The 15305-nt window shown below is 39.2% G+C and overlaps 1 non-coding gene across 1 annotated transcript; it reads left to right on the top strand.

Moving 5' to 3' along the window:
- Positions 1 to 13790: 13790 nt before the first annotated feature.
- Phum_PHUM107300 lies at positions 13791 to 13864 on the top strand. Its single transcript, XR_009833510.1, has one exon. It is a non-coding gene; the product is annotated as a microRNA, putative (microRNA).
- Positions 13865 to 15305: the final 1441 nt, after the last annotated feature.

The raw sequence follows: 15305 nt of genomic DNA, 5'->3' as shown, positions 1-15305 counted from the left end.
TTATTTCAATTAAGTTTAAAGTAAAACGTTATACGTATATATATTTATTCTACATACATGTACGTTTTATTAAAATAAATTTTTTTATTTATTTTTCCTTTTCATCATCATCATCATCATCATCATCATCATCATCATCATTTTTCAGTCTCCGTCTCTGGAGACCGGTTAAGTAATAATAATAATAATTTTTTATTTTTCAAGTCTCTGGAATTCTCTCTTTTTTTCCAAAAAAAAAAAAAAAAAAAAGTTTAATGAGAAGGAAGAATATTAAGGAAAATTCAAATAAATGAAAAAAAATTTTTTTTCCTCCCTCTCTCTCCCCCCCTTTTTTCACAACTGTCATTTTTTTTCTCTCTCTCGTCTTTCACATATTTCATCATCATTATCATCATCATCATTATCACCATCATCATTATCATCTAGATCGTCTTTTCATCTTTATTTTTTTTTTAATGCCAAAGAATAAAAAAGAAAAAAGAAGGAGAAAATTAAAATTATTTAAATTTTTTTTTTTTTTTTGAAACTTTTGAATTAAGCGCGAATGTTTATGTAATAATAATAATAGTAATAGTAATAGTAATAATAATAATAATAATAATAATAATAATAATAATAATAATAATAATAATAATAATACTTTTCCTTTTCTATTGTTACAGTCGAAAACTCCAGTCCATCGATGATGAAAATTGGATTTTTGGAGTCTACGACTATCAAGTCATATCCAGTGGATTAAAAGGCTGGAAAGAAGAGGATCACGAATGAATTTAACAAAAACAATAAAATTATTATTATTATTATTATTTATAATAATAATAAATTATTTTTATCATCGTTTAAATTGATCGCCATTTTATTTTTTAAATAAATAAATAAGTGAGTTATTTAATAATTGTTGCCAACATTTTAAAATTCTAACGTAACGATTTTTTTTTTTATCAAACAAATAAAATTAACGTTAAACGTAGAGGGTGATATATCAAAACAACAGCAACAGGACCGGCAACAGGAAAAATTCGATAATTTATTATCATTTTAATTTTTAATCCGCCATTTTTTTTTTTGAACGTTGTATTTATAATTAAAAAGAGAGGAAAGAAAGAAAAATTTCGAAGCGTTTAAAATTTCACTTTCGCTCTCGCGCTCCTCCCCCGTCTCCCTCTTCCCGCTCTCCCCTCTCTCCTTCCCCATCCGACCGGCTTATTTTTCTTCTTCTTCCGAAATTTAGGCTTTGTTCTAATTAAAAAAAAAAAAAAAATAATAATAATAATAATAATGAATTGGATTTATTTGATCGAAACGTAAAAATCGTAATTAATTCCATGAATTTTTTTTGTTTTTCTTTTTTACTACAGTTTTATTATTATTATCATTATTATTATTATTATTATTATTATTATTATTATTATTATTTTCCTCTTGTTTTTTCCTTGTAATGACGAATGTTTTTTACGTATAAAGAAAAAAAAATTAAAAAGGAAAACTTTTCCTTTTTTCTCTCTAAAGGGTTTTTCATTTTAAGAAAAGAAAAAAAAGGAAAATTTTTAAAAGAAAATGAATATTAATAATAATAATAATAATAAAACTTAATTTAATTTTTTAAATACCTTAACAAAGGAAAATAAGGAAAAATAAAAGGAAAAAAAAAGAATTTTTTGTATTTTCTAATTAATTAATTAATGATTTATATTTTGTTAAAACAAAGGAAAAACATTCTCACGTGAATTTTAATAATAATAATAATAATAATAATAATAATAATAATAATAATAATAATAATAAGAACATTTAATAAGAAAGAAAGGAAAAAAGGAAAAAGCAAAAAAGCAAAAAAAAAACAATTCATTATCAGGACGAGTACCTGATGAAAATGGCTTCTGGGAAATTGATATAAAACGTCACATTTTATTTTTTATTTTTTTATTTTATTTCCGGTTGTTGGAAAAAATAAAAATGAAAAAAAAAATTTTTTTCCTTTTTTTTTCCTTTTTTTTCCTTTTTTCCATTTTAATTCTTCTTTTTCTTTTTCTTCTTTTAATTAAATGAAAAAAAAAAAAGAGAAAAGAAAAAAAAAATTGAGCTTGAAATTTTAAATTTATTTTATTATATATAAATTATAAATAGTTATATCGGTCTTTTTATAATAATAATAATTATTATTAATGATTTTAATGATGATGATGATGATAATAATATATTTAACCTTTGACATTTGATCTAATTTATTTTTCTGTACATATATATATATATATTTATTAAAACGGTTATAAAAAAAAGTTGTTAAAAAAATATGTTAATTAAATATTGTAATTAGTATTTAATTTTTACATTAATGATAATAATAATAGTAATGATAATGATAATGATATTAATTAAATAATATTCAATTACGAGGAGCTGAAAAGTCTCAAGACTTATATTTCGATATTCTAAAATTATATATATTTAAGGTTAATAATAATTAATAATTAATGATAATAATAATAATAATAATAATAATAATAATAATAATAATAACGGGGTAATTACTTTTGCCGAGCTCATTTTTTTTCGTATCATTTCAAATTTTTGTCACGTGGGTACGCACGCACGCACGCGCATACACACGTGAACAAAAAACGTGTATAAATAAAACTTAGTTTAACATTTTTCTATATGAATTATAGTAAAAGTGTGTTTTTTATAATTGCATAAATGGAACGACGATGCTGTTTGTTCGTTTGTTTGATTAAAAAATAAAAGGGAAAAAATTATTGTTTAACGTGTACATAATCATAATTAATTAAATGTTAGAAATAATTTTCATTCGTAAAACCAAAAAAAAAAATTTTCGGATTTAAATTTGTCACGTGTTTCCTTCCGGTTTTTTTAATATAATAATTAAAAAATTTTTTCCCTTCCCCCTCCCCCTCCCCTCCTTTAAATTTTAATTATTATTATTAATTAATAATTTTTTATGTATATTATATTACATATATATATATTTTTAATATTGTGAAAAGTGCTTTAATAAATTAAAATCATTTATTTATTTATTTATTATTATTATTATTATTTGTGCTTCGTTAATAAATTATTAATAAATTATTAATTAATGAATAATAATAACAATAATGATAAATAAATAATTACATTAAAAAATAAATTTTTTTTTTTTTCAATTTTTAAATATTAATAATTTATTTAAAAATGAGTGAGGGAATGAATGAATGAATGAATGAATGAATGAAAAAAATTATTTAAAAAGAAAAAAATAGCGTTGATATTATTATTAAATCATTATTATTATTATTATAAAAGTACCGATTGATTTATCGTTTTCGATCGATCGATTGATTGTTTCGGAACAAACAAAAAAAAAAAAATTAATAATTTTAATGAAAACGAATCGAATTGTAAACAAAATAATAATAATAATTTATTTAAAAAAAAAAAAAAATTATTTATGTAAAATTATGTACGTGAATATAAAAATTAATTATTTTTCATTTTTTATTATTAAATTTCAAAAAAAATAAATAAATAAAAAACAAATTAATTAAACAAAAATAAAATTTATTTATTAATTTATTAATAAATTCCTATATTTAAAAACAAAAAAAATTACGTAATTCAATGTGTAATATTACGGGTATTAATGATTTATTATTATTATTATTATTATCACTGTTGAATTCGGAAACTTTTATGTACTTGTCATTTGCTAACCCACAAAACGCTATTTCCTGTTCGGTTTCTTCTTTTAAATTCTTTAAAATCTCCTTCTGATTTCCTTTCATTGAGTGTGGCATGGCTCCCAGTGATGCTCCTGCGATGACCGGAATAGTTTCTGATACTTTACTCCCCACATCCGCCTTTTGTCTGCTTCTTAGGCTGTCTTGTGTTTTTTTCCCCCGGTACGAATACTTCAATTTTCTTAATAGTTCTTTCAGCATTATGTCGCAAGATGAAATCCGGTTTGTTGGCTGGCACAGTTCTGTCAGTGTGGATTTGTTGATCATACAGAACGGATCAGCTGTTGTGACCGGGCTTGGAATGTGGTTGTACCACTCCTCGGGTAATCCATCCATTCAGATATCCAGTGACGATTGTGCCTCTCCAGATATTCACGTTTAGCCAATATCGGACAACAACCGGAAATTAAACGGTCGAAGGTTTTCCGATTTCATCGACTGTAATTGCATTATATATTATTATTATTATTATTAATAAATGAATAAAAAAATTTTTTTTTTATTAAACGAAAAAAATAATAATAATAATAATTGGGATGAAGAAGGGGGAAGTAGTAAGACGGGAGATGGGAAAAAGTTTTTGTGCGAATAGGAAACGACAAAATTTTCGTTTAAAAAAAAAATATATATATTCACCGGAAATTTAACAATCGAATCGATCACGTGATGATTTACCATCATCAATAACGACGTCACAAATGACTTATTGAAAACATCAATCAAATAATATCAAAAGAAAATTTATTAATATAATAATAATAATATTAAAACTATTAGTTTTTGTTCTGCGGTTAAAAGAAACAATTTTATTTTCACAATTTTCTCTCTTATCACGATAACAATTCTCTTATACGTGATTGATTCGTAGATTAATTATAATTTGTTTAAACAATAAGAAATTTTACCTTATAAACATCTAGCAGACGACGTCAGTTTTATTATAAAGTCGGCGGCAATTTCCTCGGGGAAGAAAAAAATTTTCCTTTTTTTTTTTTTTTTTGTGAAATTTCAGAGATAAAAAAAAAAAATTTTTTTTGGGTAAAAGTAGTAGTAACTCAATGTTAGTTCTGGGCAATTGAATTTTAATTACGAAATAGAAATTTGAAATTCCAACAGAAATTGCTGGTTGTTGTAAGCGTTCGTGACAACTCATTCGGAAAAACCTTCTTCTTCTTTGTTCTTGTTCAAAACTTTCAGTCTTTCTATTGCTTCCCTCTCTCCCTTCCTCTTCCCTCCTTCCTTCCCTCCATCCATCCCTTCCCGTTTTTCCTTCTTCCACGCATTTTTTTTTTACTTTATTTCATTTTTATTTATTTTCTTTGTTTTTCGTCCTTTACGACACGTGTATGTGAGTGTGTGTATGAATGAAAAATTCGAGGATTTTCCCGAAAGAAAATTTCGAAATGTGAATTTTTCTTTTTTTTATTAATGAGAATAACTCAAACGAGATTCGTTGCTTTAATTAAAAAAAAAAAACTTTTTTTTTTTAAATTGCACAATAAAAAATAATAATAATAAAGAGGAAAACCGCGCAAAATAATTTACGGTAATAAAAATAATAATAATAATTTTTTAAATAAGTTTTTGACCGTTGCTCTCTGTCTCTTTCTCTCTCTCTATAGAGAGTTTTGTTGGTTCGGTCTGGTGATGTTTTTCCGTTACAAAATCATAATTTTTTTAAAAAAAAAAAACTTTTAATGTATTTTTAAATATGAAAATGCTTTATTTTAATCTTTTATATATAAAACTCTTTTTTTTTCTCCAGGCGAGGCTTCTCTCTCTCTCTCTCTCTAACTGAACACACCACCGGTCAAATATTTTTATTTTAATTTAATAAAATAATAATTTATTTTATATTAAAAAGTTATAAACTTTAAGTAGAAAAAAAAATTTTTTTTTGAGAGAAGGGAAATGAGAGAGACGGAGAGTGAGAGAGAGAGACAGAGGAAGAGAATATCGTAGTATTGATGATGACGAAATTGGGTTCATTTTTTTATTTTTATTGCTTTTTGTCTCTCTTTCTCTCTCTCACTCTTTTTTTTTTTGATTCTTTTCATAAGTTTTTGTTTTGTTTTTTTTTTTCTCTTTTTATTTGTTTTCTGTTGATTTTGATATTTCAACTTTTTTATTTTTATTTTATTTTTCACAAACTGGAATTTTTTTTCTTCTTTTCCTTTTCCTCTCTCTCTCTTTTTTTTTTTTTTTTTTGTAAATCGATCATCTATAAGAAAGTGAGAAAAGTTTGATTTATTTTCATGAGTTTTCAACTCGTATATATATATATATATATATATATTTTATTTTTTATTTTTAAATTGATTGACATTTTCGTTAGTTTAACGTTTGCGAAACGATTTTTTAAAAACATATTTTTTTCTTTTCTTTTTTATTTTGCTTAACGAAATGTTTAAAAAAAATAAAATAAAATAATAATTGTTTACATTTTAACGTGACTCGTGAATTTTTTTTTTTTTACGGGTAGGCAACTTGTCGTGCGTGAATGAAAAATAAAAAAGTCAAATTATAAAAATTCAGGTACGTTTTTTTTTTTAAAATTCGATAAGTCAATAAATTTAAATTTTTTTTTTGGAATTTCCAGTCGGGGTTTTTTTTTTGTTTGCATAAAAACTTTTTTTTTTTTTTTTTTCTCAAATATGAAATAAGCTTTAAATTTTTTTCATTTTAGTCTGCTTTTAATTTTAACTTCACTTCACGCATTTTCTCACAAAAAGCATAAATCAGTTGTGATTTATTTGAATTTCCCTTCTTCTTTTTTTTTTTAAAATAAAAAAATTTTTTTTTATTCTCTTCTCCTTACTTACTTTTACTTTTTTTTTGTTATAAAAATAGAGAGAGAAAGAGATGGGGATGGGTAGAGGGAGGGAAATGGGAGAGGGGGAGGGATAAATAGAAAAAAATAAAAGTGTTTGAAATTTTTTTTTTGTATATTATTTTACTACTCGTTTGATATGATTATTATCATCATTTTTTTTTTTTAAAACATTCCAGATTTTTTTCTTACTTGTTATTTTTTATTTTTCTCCAGGAGAAACAATTAATTTCTAACAAAAAAAAAAAAAGAAGCAGATGTCATGTTAGAAAAGTTATAAAAAAAAAAAAAAAATAGTAATAGAATGACAGGAAACCCGGAAAAGTCATAAAACTAAGCTTTACGAACAAGAATCCTTCTTCCCCTCTTTTTATTTTTATGTCATTTCAAGTAAAATGGTTTTTTTTTTCTTTTTTTTTCATTGAATCTTCTTTTTCTTCTTCTTCTTTTTCTTCCACCATTTGCTTTTTCAGCAAAATAAAAAAGGAAAAAACTGAATCTTAAAATAGCCTTCTTTCTTTTATTATATGTATTTGTTGTATCGCAGTCAGCATCTGGCGGGCTAATTTATTCATAGTTTTTTTCTTCTTCTTCTCCTCCATGAGATTATTATGGTTTTCATCCCTATTTCATACCTCTCTTCCCTTCTCCTCCTCCTTCCCTCCTTCATTTTATTTTTAATATTTTTCCCCTTGGATAAATTTTTTCTTTCGTTTTTTATATAAGAAATAAATTTTTTTTTTAATTTTAAACAAAACCATCCATCCCCCCTTCGAAAAAAAAAAATTATTTTTTTAAATATTTACCAGAAGTAAATTTCAATTTTGTCTTCTGCTTCTTTATCCGCCATTTTTTTTTTTAAATAGAGGTTAGAGGATTCATATCAAGGAGTCTTAATCGCAACGTCGTTGCGTTAACACGTTTTAAAGAAGAGCGTTCTAGCGCAAGGTTTTACTGGGGCTCGCCGGTTAATCACCTGTTATTGACGTACTCAAATTTCAATCTCCTTTTTTTTCTGAATTTGATGATGTCGCTTGGTAATCCTGACATCTTGGCAGAGGATGTTACGGGTGACTTGGATCGGCTGGGGGAGGACTTAGGAGGAATACTAGTGTCCTCATGGCCTAGGGGTCGTCCTAGGATGGATAATAGAATGGAGGGAGGAAGGCGTTGCTTCTTCTGCAGTCGGCTGGGCGAAGAGAAAAGGAGGCGACTTTTCGCCTCCCCCAGATTCAGGCTGGGGGCATGGCTCCGCTGGGCAAAGGGGACATCCTCGAGGCAGCGGGGAAAGCAACGCGCTGTGTCTCACTGTCGCTCGGGGTAGCGCGAACTTAAAAGGGGGTTTTGCCAAAACGATAAAAGATGGGATGTCTGTAGTCTTGGTTGCTGTTCGGGAACTGGATGCGAGTCGGGCTGGTCGGGCGACTAATCATCACCTTGGTGGCCCGTATTACTGAGGAAGGGCAGAATTTACGATTTTGAGCTTGACGGAACACAGGGACGGTATAGCAAGACAGTCTCTTCTTTGCCTGAGCCGAGAACGAATGGGCTATTGCATAGCTCGTGATAAGATGGCGCAAGTTATACAAATTAATCTCAGCCACAGCAGAGGGGCGCAAGATCTCCTCTCGCAAGTGATGGAGGACGGGGGCTTTGACATCGCAATGATTTCGGAGCCTTACAGAATTCCGACACGCGATCGATCGGTTCGGGGGGGATCCCGTCTCACTCTCGTCTGCGGCGACTTCCTGGGTTTCCGGCTGGGAGGTCCTTTCCAATTTCGAGTCCCTGAGCAGAAGTGGCGTTCTCGTTCGGGGCTCCTCGGAGTTTGGCGGGGGCTGCCTCTCGGTCCGGCGGGTCTCGCGTCCCTCCGCCCCGAAGGAGCCTGCGGTCGATGAACAAAGAGCGGCTCGTCGAGTGTTTCCCCGCGGAGTCGTGGCGAAGAGCAAGTTTCAATTTGGGAATGGAAAACGCCGGCGAGATGGCACGGAGGATCCGGAACGATTTGCGTCGCATTTCGGACTCGTGCATGAAGAGGGTCGGTTCGCGATCGAACGAGCGCAAGCGGCCGAAATACTGGTGGACGGACGAGATAGGAGAGCTGTGGAAGGAGTCCTGTCTCGCTCGTCACCGGTTCGGGATTAGGAAACAGGAACCCTTCCGCCGCGGAGGAGATTATGAAAACATCGTTGAAAGCGGAGTGGCCGGCGTCGCAGATTCGGGTTCGCCGAGCGATATGGAGTTCAAAGGAGGAGAGTTGGAAGAAGCTCCTGAGCGAAGTGAATTCGGATCCGAGGGGTCTTCCGTTCCGCATCGTTACGAAGAAGCTGCGGAGTTCGTTGGAGCCGCTGACGGCCAGTATGACGGGGAAGTTTCTCGCCAAAGTGATCGCGGAGCTCTTCCCTCTCATCGCGCCCTACGCTTTTCCTCAGGCGAACTTCGCCTTCAACGGAGTCACCGAGGGGAAGATTCGCATCCTCCTAGACGTGGCCTCCAAGAAGCGCACGGCTCCAGGCGGAACGGTGTGCATTATCGGATCCTCGGCAAATCTGCCGAGGTGCTGTGTTCGCGTCTTTCGTTGCTCTACACCGCGTGTTTCGAGGAGGCATTGTTTCCGAAGCAGTGAAGTCGTGCGAACCTCGTGCTGCTCGAAAAACCGGGTAGGGACCCGTCGACGCCGGGCGCTTGTCGACCGATTTGCCTTCTCGACGCGGAGGGTAAATTGTTTGAGCGCGTCGTGGCGTCGCGGATAATTACTCGCATGGGGGCGGACGGAGGAAAAACGATCTCTCTCCGAATCAGTACGGTTTCCGGGCGGGCCGGTTCACGATCGATGCGCTCGTTCGAGTTCGAGACGAAATAAGGGAAACTCTGCGCCGGGGCGGAGTCGCGATCGCGATTTCCATCGACGTTAAAAACGTCTTTAACTCCATTTTCGTGGTCCGCGATAAGGAACGGACTGACGTCGAAGTCCGTTCCCGACTATCTCGTTGCATTGATAGGGTCCTTCCTCTCGGAGAGGAAGATTTCGTACGAGAAGCCGACGGAACGACGGAAGCGGCGGACGTTTTTTGCGGCGTGCCTCGGGGGTCGGTCCTCGGACCGGTCCTCTGGAATATCATTTACGACTTACCGTCCTTTCCGAAGGTTGCTCTCTCATCTGCTACGCGGACAACACCCTGCTTCTCGCGACCGGCTGCGGGTGCGCAGAGGTTCGCGAACTCGCCGAATCGGGACTTTTCGCGACGTTGTGGTCATCCGCGGCATCGGACGACCGGGTGTCTCTGCAAAAACGGAAGCTTACGGATTCTATCGTCCGAGAAATCGGCTTCCCAACGGACTGGTACTGTCGTCTGGGGGGTTCAGGATTGGGGTGGGGCGAACGTTCAAATATTTGGGGGTTGCTTTCAACTCGGGTCTCACTTTCGGGCAACACCTCGCGCTCCTTGGATCGAAGATCCGAACCGCGAGCGCTTCGTTAGGACGCCTGATGCCGAACCCGCGCGGCCCGCGGGCGAGGGTCAGGCGAGTGTTCGCGACGGTCGTTTACTCCGTGGCCCTGTACGCAGCACAGGTATGGGCCGAATCGGTGGCGGCATCCCGGCCGCTTCGCGAGAGGGCTATTCAACTTCAAAGGGCGTCTCTGGACTAGGTGGCAACAGCGTACAGAGACGTCGCGACGGAGGTGGCTTGCCTTTTGTCAGGCACTTCCCCGCTCGATCTCCTCGTGGTAGAGAGCCTTGTCCTCTATCACGAACGCCTTCGCGTCGGGCCGAGGAGGGCTCAATTCCGCGGGAAACTTCGCGATCGAACGATCTGAACGTGGCAGGCGCGTTTCAGAAAGAAATTTCTGATAGAGAGAAAACGATACGACGGCGAAATCATCGTCGCCCTTGGTCCCGAGTGGGAACTGGGTGCGGCGAGGTCACGGAGTTTTGACGTAACGGCTCTCTCAGGCTCTCACGGGTCACGGCGTGTTCGGCTCATACTTGGCGCGCATCGGCAGAGAGGAGACGGCGAAGTGTTGGTTTTGCGGTGCACCCGAGGACGTCGTCGAGCACGATGGCGGAATGTCCCACGTGGGATGAACAGAAGCAGCGGCTTGTCGGAGTCATCGGACCCGACCTATTCATCCGCGTTGCTTCGTGGACCCCGGGAATTGTCCGCGATTTCGCGATTTTCGGAAGCGGTTCTGCGTGCAAAAGAGTATCGTTAACGCGAACGAGAAAAGTCCGGAGTTTGTCGTCGTAGTCTTCGGGCAAGTAGAATTAAGGTTGGGGTTAGGGGCAAGAGAAAGAAAGATCTCGCTGATGAGGAGGGTGAGGAGGAAGAAGAAGAAGAAGCAGTGACAGGAAACGCGTGACCTTCGTCATCGTCCAAGGGAGAGGAAGCGTCGTCAAAAGGAGGAGAAAGACGAGGAAGAAAAATTAGTGTGGTGCGGCGACGAACGAAAATTTCGTCGTCGTTAAGTCTTCGTTTTAAATTTTCTAGAGGATCGACGGTCCCGGTCGGTCTCCTCTTCTGTCTATCTTGTCTACCATTTAGTCTTTATTATTACCCGTTAGGAGAGAATGCGGTCAACTAATGTCTTTAATTTTATCTATAAAAATACCCTTTTTACTCAGGTGCCAAAGTCTATTTTAAGTCCTTTCTCCCGACTGCATTCTCTCGAAGCAGGCGAACTTTGCGTTCCCCATTCTTCCTCAGCGAAGGACCGGAGGACATTCTCGAAAGGGACTGCCGAATGTCCTGGGAGATGCGTTCTCATCTTCGAGTTGACGGCGAAACGAAGATTAGGGCGGATCTCCCCAAAGAGAATCGTGTGGAACGGTTAACGTTCTGGCTTACTGGAGAAGGGAGACTGAAATGTAGGTTCCACCACTCCCACGAGCGTCTCCTCCCCTCTTCATATAAGCCACGCTATTGCGACCAGTTCCCAGTTAGTCTTTCTTTAAATCCATACCGAGTCCCACTCCCTCTTCGGAGGGGTAAGTGCGTAACTGCATTTCTCTTGGGATATCAAAAAAAAAAAAAATATATAGGTCATACTCCTGCGATCGCCCCTCCTCGTCGGGAAAAGTAGTTCAGTGAAGCACATCGGGGAGTGGCTTCGGCTGAGTCTTCTTTACACTCTCCCTGCTACCGGGAGGAGGGATTTAGTGCGAAATGCATTTCTCTTAGGTTAAAAAAAAAAAAACGGAAATGACGTAGGACAAAATAAAATAAACAATGTTATTCATGTTTAAATATGTTTATTAATATTAATATTATTATTACATATTACTATTATTATTATTATTATTATTATTAAATGATATGATTTATAAATTAATAAAAACGATAACGTTTCACTTTTATTTTTATCATCAGTCATCATCATCATCATCATCAAAAAAAATAAAAAATAAAAAAATAAACAAAAAAAGAATAATAATGAAAATTGTTCATGTGTATCCGAACGTACGAACGAATCACGTTTTGCGAACGTTTATTATTTGAAAAAAAAGAAGAAAGAATTTTTCCCTTACGTCGTTCCGACAGAGAGAGGGGGTTGTTGTGCCGGTTCTTGGTTCGTATCCTAGGACGGCTTGGCCACAATCTCCTTCCCGAGCTCGGCGCCGGGTCCGAGACCTCGGGAATTGTCTCGTGGGAAGACTTCGTTATAGCAGGATGAGGAAACTCAGTTTTGGTTTTGGTTTACGTGTCTCTAAATCGTTCGTTGCGAGCTTTCAAAAATTTGTTGCGGGCGATTGGATATATTCGGAGACGGAAACGTCCGTCCGATTCTCATGTCCGGGGACTTCAACGCAAAACACACGTTGTAGACGGAATTCACTACCAACACGCGCGGCCGACTGCTCAGGCAGTGGTTCGACAAGCGCCAGTTTATCGTGTGCAATAGAAAAGAAGAAAAGACGTGCGCGCGGTTCACCGGCGGGTCTACGATCGATCTCACGGTGGCGGCGCGAGTCTGTGGCTGGGAGGTCCTCTTCGACCTCGAGTCTCTGAGCCATCACACCTACGCCGCGTTCTCGTTGGAGGCTTCTCGAAGCCCGGAGAGAGCAGCCTCCTCGTCCGAACGGCCTCGCATCGTCCCGCCCCGGTGAGCCTGAAATCGTTCGACGAAGAACGGCTCGCCGAGTGCCTCGCCGCGGAGGCCTGGGGGGAATAAGTTGCTCCAGGCACGAAAGAAGCGCAGGGAGTTCGAGACGAGACGACTTACGACGGATCTCGGACACCTGTATGAAGAGGGCCGAATCTAGCGCAAAGACGCGGAAACGGCCGAAGTACTGGTGAACGGGCGAGATAAACGAGTTGTGGAAAGAGTCCTGCCTCGCCGGTTTGTCGGCAGAAAAAGACTATTAGTCAGACAAGGCGGACATTACGAGGACATCGGGAACGACGACGTACTCGTGCGTTTAAAGGCGGACTGGAAGGCTTCGTGGGTTCGGGTTCGCCGAGCGATATGGAGTTCTAAAGAGTCGTATTGGAAGGACCTCTTGAGCGAAGTGGCTTTCAATTCGTGGGGCCTCCCCAGAAGACGATGAAGCTGCGGAGTTCGTCGGGGCCGCTGACGGCCGGTATGGCGGGAGAATTTCTCGCCAAAGTGATCGCGGAGCTCTTCCCTCCCATCGCGCCCTACGCTTTTCCAACGGCGGACTTTTCTTACGACGAAATTTGCGACGCCGTGACAAAGGAGAGGTTCGCCTCCTCCTCGACGCGGCCTCGAAGAAGCGCTCGGCTCAGGGCCCGAATTGAAAGCATTACCAAATTCTGGCGAGTCCGCCGGGGTGCTGTAGGCGCGTCTCTCGGCGCTCTACACCGCGTGCTTCCGAGAGGCGACATTCCCGACACCGTAGAAGGAGGCGAACTTCGTGTTACTGGACAAACAGGGTAGGGATTCAACGACACCGAGCGCGTGATCGCGTCCAGAATAGACGAATATTTACGTTCAGGGGGAGGGAAGAACGACCTCTCTCCGAACTAGTACCGCTTCCAGGCGGGCCGTTTGACGACCAACGCACTCGACCGCGTGTGCGCCGGAATCCGGAACACTCTTCGTCGGGGCGACGTCGCGATCGACATCCAAAGCGCGTTCAATTCAGTACTGTGGTCCACGATAAGGGACGGAGTGGCGTCCCCGATTATTTGAAGTCAATCATCGGTTCCTTCCTCTCGGAGAGGAAGATCGCGTACGAGAAACCGGACGGAACGGCGGGAAGGGCGAACGTGTTCTGCGGTGTGCCCCAGGGATCGGTTCTAGAACCACTCCTGTGGAACATCGCATACGACCGCGTCCTTACCTGGACCGTTCTCCCCGAAGACGTATCGTTGACTTGCTACGCCGACGACACATTGCTCCTCGGGACCGGTCGCGGGTGAGCGGAGGTTCGCGATCTCGCAGACGGGACTTTTCGCGACGGTAGAGCCCATCCAGCAGAGAGGTCGAATGTCTCTGCCGAAAACGAAAGCGTGCGGGTTTCATCGTCTGCAAAACCCGCCATCTCGCGACATCTCATTAAGCATTGATAACGGAAGAATCGGATTAGGGGAACGCTCAAATACTCAGGTTTGTTTCTCGATTCCGGTCTTTGTGTCGGACAATATCTGGCGCACCTTAGGCCGAAGATGCGAGCCGTCAGCGCGGCGTTAGGGCGCCTGATGCCGAACCGGCGCGGCCCGCAGGCTAGGGTCAGGCGATTATAAGCGACGGTCGTTTACTCCGCGGCCCTGTACAAAGCCTTGGTTTGAGCCACGGAGTGGTTTCGGAAGCTCGGCCTCTTCTCGAAAAGGCGATCCAACTCCCAAGGGCGTCTCTGAACATGGTGGCGACGGCGTACGGAGACGTCGCGACGTAGGTGGCTTGTTTTCTGTTGGGCACTCCCCCACTCGACCTCTTAGCAATGGAGAAACTCGTCTTCTATCACGAACGGGGTCGCGGCGGACCGAGGACTGATCGTCATCGCAGAGAACTTCGTGCTCGAACGGTTAACACCTGACAGGCGCGTTTTAACGACGGGGGGAAACGGTACGGCGAGGAAATCGTCGTCGCTCTTGGCCCCTGAATGAGGAACTGAGTGACGGGGGGGTTACGGAGTCTTGACCTATCGTTTCGCTCAGGTCCTCACGGGTCACGGCGTACTTGACGTGCATCGGCAGAAAGGAGACGGCGGAGTGTTGGTTTTGCGGTGTGTCCGAGAACGACGTCGAGCACCCGCGTGGAGAAATACAGGAATGGCTGGTCGAGGACATCGGACCCGACTTGTCGATCCGCGGTCTTCTGAACGCGTTGATTCGCGGACCTTGGAAATGGTCCGCGATTTTGCAGTTTACGGAAGTGGTTCTGCGGACGAAAGAGGACCTCGAACCCGTGCGGGAAAAGCCCGGAGTACGTCGTTGTTTGCTCCGGTCAACAAAAAGAAAAAAGAAAAGCGAAGACGAAGACAGCAGTCAGAAGAAGCGCCGTCTGAAAACCTAGTAATAGTGCATAACAAAAAAAAAAAAAAGGTTGTACAGTTAAAGTGTGTGATAAAGTGAAAATAAAGTACCGGATTACGACGACGAAGTTAACTTAGAGGATGAGATCAACTAACTCTTAACTTTTACCTTTTACCCTTTTCAGACGACGCTAATAAGTCTTTATCCTCATCCCGACCGCATTCTCAGAAGACACGCGAGTTTTCCATCCCTTTCTCCCCAGCGAAGAACTGGAGAACACTCCCGAAAGGGACCTGCCA

This window comes from Pediculus humanus, genomic scaffold (assembly GCF_000006295.1).
Source record: "Pediculus humanus corporis 1103172107457 genomic scaffold, whole genome shotgun sequence".
NCBI classification, from domain to species: domain Eukaryota; kingdom Metazoa; phylum Arthropoda; class Insecta; order Psocodea; family Pediculidae; genus Pediculus; species Pediculus humanus.
This window is presented reverse-complemented; position numbering and strand designations above follow the sequence as displayed.